Source organism: Solanum tuberosum, unplaced genomic scaffold (genome assembly GCF_000226075.1).
Source record: "Solanum tuberosum cultivar DM 1-3 516 R44 unplaced genomic scaffold, SolTub_3.0 scf00059, whole genome shotgun sequence".
Taxonomy (NCBI): Eukaryota; Viridiplantae; Streptophyta; class Magnoliopsida; order Solanales; family Solanaceae; genus Solanum; species Solanum tuberosum.
The window spans coordinates 378,894-382,648 of NW_006238983.1; the positions used below are offsets into that span (position 1 = coordinate 378,894).

General features: G+C 41.0%; 1 long non-coding RNA gene across 2 annotated transcripts in view; it reads right to left on the bottom strand.

Moving 5' to 3' along the window:
• Window positions 1–2,569: 2,569 nt before the first annotated feature.
• LOC107060093 (uncharacterized) overlaps window positions 2,570–3,755 on the bottom strand; it is a 75,050-nt gene continuing 73,864 nt past the window's right edge. The window contains exons 1-2 of one of the 2 annotated variants that reach the window (XR_001473142.1): window positions 3,014–3,312; window positions 2,570–2,679 (exon numbers count right to left, since the gene is read on the bottom strand). This is a non-coding gene — a long non-coding RNA (uncharacterized lncRNA). Of the gene's footprint in view, window positions 2,680–3,013; window positions 3,313–3,755 lie in introns of those variants that run through there. The other variant, XR_001473141.1, reaches the window with a different exon arrangement.

The following is a 3,755-nucleotide window of genomic DNA, read 5'->3' on the forward strand; positions in this document are numbered from 1 at the left end:
CTCAGAATAGTTCTTCAAACTTTGAAAGATAAGGAGTTGTATGCCAAGTTCTCTAAGTGTGAGTTTTGGCTTGAGTCTGTGGCATTCTTGGGCCACATAATTTCTGGTGATGGTATTAAAGTTGATACTCGGAAAATTGAAGCAGTGAAGAATTGGCCTAGACTCACATCTCCAACTGATATTAGGATTTTCTTGGGTTTGGCTAGCTATTATAGAAGGTTTGTAGAGGGGTTCTCATCTATTGCATCCCCTTTAACGAAGTTAACTCAGAAGACAGTGAAATTTCAATGGTCTGAAGCTTGTGAGAAAAGCTTTCAAGAATTGAATAAGAGGTTGATTGCTGCCCCAGTTTTGACCTTACCGGAGGTACTCAAGGTTTTGTGGTGTACTGTAATAAAAAGAACGTTGTAATCGCTTATCCTAGTGAATTCTACATGTTTGCTGAACAAAAAGCTTCTCAAGCTCAAGTATTTGCTTTTCTAGTTATAGACCAACGTCTTGGGGCTAATGTGGGATCTGCTCAAGGAATATCTAATGCGTTCCCTAACCGGAGAAATCATCAAAAGCCCAATTGGTTTGCTTCTTCCAAACCTGGTTGTCAGGTTTTGAAGTGAAATCAGTTCTATTTTCAGGCAACCCCACCAATACTTAAGGGCAAAAAATGGTGAGCTTTCTTAAACAGTGCCATCTACTTCAGGAATGGATTGAATAGACTAAGCTATGACTTATTAGGGAAAGATTCAATCTCAACATTTGGTGTTCCCGATCCAATGAGTGGAATACTTGGAGTGAGTAGTAAGAATAATGAAGTCTTGAAACCCGCTGATGGAATTGACGGAATTTCGATCTGACGTCAGAATCTCTAGATGTTGACTGAAGTCAACTCTTCCAAGTACTTAAGCTTCCAAAATTCAAAAGTCGCACCAAACTCAACCAAACACTTCGGAAAGCGTGCCACCCTACCCATCACCACACACATGCTATAGATAAAATACAGGGAGGGGCGAAATAGGAATTGCATGCATAAAACACATAAATGATCCCGAGGATGATTATAATGCATCAACACATAGCATAATGAACAAGACTATTTGAACCCACAGGTTATATCACAAGTTTATTTCAAATGCTTACTATCACATATTGTACAATATGACATTACAAGCAATAAACATGCAAATACACATATCCCAATAAGCATAGAACTATCACTTACCTCAAATCAAGCCCCTTAAAAACTCTAAATAGCCCCAGATTTCCTCTTGCGAAAGGTCTTGACTTGTTCTTGGTCTAAAATAAATAGTATAACATTCAATCAGTCACAAATGACCTATTAATTTACCCAAATTACTAACAAATTCCAACCCCGGCCAAAATATGATCATCTTCCCCAATTTAGGGCTCCTTCCCACTGTGAGTTCATGCTTAAACCTCTTCCCCAACGTTAAACAGTTAGTTTCTAAGTCTTAAGAAACAATTGATAAGATCGGGGAGTCAAATTCTCAACTTTACCGACGATTTTCATTGGAAAATTTATGTTGGCTGCACAAAATTGCCCATCTCTGCTTCAAGAATTCATATGGTAGAAAATAGAGGTTTTGGGCAGTTTTCTACATAAAATTATGATTCTCTCGCTATAGAGACTCCTGCCTCGCTATAGCGATGCCGCTATAGAGACAACTTACCTCGATGCAGCGGTCATGGCACTGCTATAGCAGGCGATCGTTTGCTATAGCAAGATTGACAAAAGTTTAAAAACTTCAACCCCAAAAAAAGGTCATTTTTATAAGATAAACTCTTCACTTGATGTCCCAACTTATACCTTTCATGCCAAGTTCAATTTTGGGAGTTCTACTTACCCGAATTATATTTCGAAAGACCTTAGGATTCCTTAATATCTTGGCTAAAGTATACATCAAGCAAATCATAATAAAGGACCCCATCCTTTCCCAAATGACCCTAGATCTCACATAGCCCAAATCTTATCTAAGGGTGGCCTAGCCAAGAATTTTCATGTTACTACCCGGAAAGTTTTCTAACCCAAATTTCATCCCTATAGGCCTATTCATAACAATCGGGTCAGGTCGTTACAATTTAAATACATAATTGTATCTTTACATAAAAAATAAAAAAGTTCTTTTTTTGTAACAACTAAAAAGAAAGAACATATTTATTTTTTATTTATGGTGGAGGTGGCAGTGGTTACAATGACGGTGATGGAGGAAGCAATGGTTGTTTCATGTGTCGAGGTGCGTGTTTACTAAGACGTGTCACTTAAGGCTTCTCCCCCTGTCACGACCCGATTTATCAAGTCATGATGGCACCTACTATAACCCACCAGCAGGTAAGCCAACCCGTAACCCGGAACAACAAGTAATGGGTCTGAGGGTAGAAATTAAACAAGAGTAGGAAAATAACAATATAAACAGGCGAAAGCAACCCAAATCATATATACAAATAAAGATCCCTCCCAGAACCTGGAAGTCACCAGTACAGAGCTACTACAAAATGAGTACAAGTCCTAAAACCGGACAACAGAGACTGGACTGTCTCGAAAGGAAAAAGACAAGTCTATATATACAGATGGAGACTGAAATAGTACAAAACGCCGTGTGCTCACCCCCGTCTCCGGATAAGTCTACTCCAAGCTCGATCAACGCTGGCTACTAGTGCTCGGACCTGCATCACAAAATAGATGCAGAGCGTAGCATGAGTACCAAAACAACAGGTACCCAGTAGGCATCATAGGCCGACTGAGCAAGATAAGCAAAAGTAAACTGAAATGCAAATAAAGGGTCACATCAAGTGCAAAGAGTAGTAAATAGGGGGTATGTACACGAGCGTACAGGCAACAAAGACAAGCAATCTAACTAACTCCGCCGGGCTCCCATAAACCCGACGGGTACGCTCGTGCACAATAAAAGAAACCACCTGCACGGACCCCCATAAGCCCGGCAGATGCACCGGCAGTTAAAGTAAAATAATGGAGCTAGAAGGTCTATCACAATATTACCAATTTCCGGACTTTTAACTGAACCATTCCCAATCATATTCCAAGATCTCATTACGTCCCGGACTTTAACCGGAATCTCTTCAACCTCCAAAACCTCAACCTACAGATGAGAGTAATCAAGACTAAACTGAAGCTTTAGTGAGGAATTGGGAATACACCACGTGCAAGCTGGACCACGGACTCGAACCGGGTGCTGTAGCCAAAGGTCGGGCACGGGTGGGCTGGACCGCGGACTCGAACCGGGTACTGTAGCCAAAACCAGATCACAGGTAAGCTGGACCACGGACTCTAACCGGGTACTGTAGGTAAGCCTGGACATAAGTAAGCTGGACCACGGACTCTAACCGGGTACTGTAGCTAAGAATCAACATCCAACCATACGTCGCGGGAAATTATCACCAAACCGATTACCATAAATAATCATTTCAGTCCAACTCTCATATACCCCAAATCGCCGAGGAAGTATCCAATAGTGAGTAAGCTAGACCACGGACTTTAACCGGGTACTGTAGCTAAGAATCAACATCCAACCATACGTCGCGGGAAATTATCACCAAACCGATTACCATAAATAATCATTTCAGTCCAACTCTCATATACCCCAAATCGCCGAGGAAGTATCCAATAGTGAGTAAGCTAGACCACGGACTTTAACCGGGTACTGTAGCTAAGAATCAACATCCAACCATACGTCGCGGGAAATTATCACCAAACCGATTACCATAAATAATCATTTCAGTCC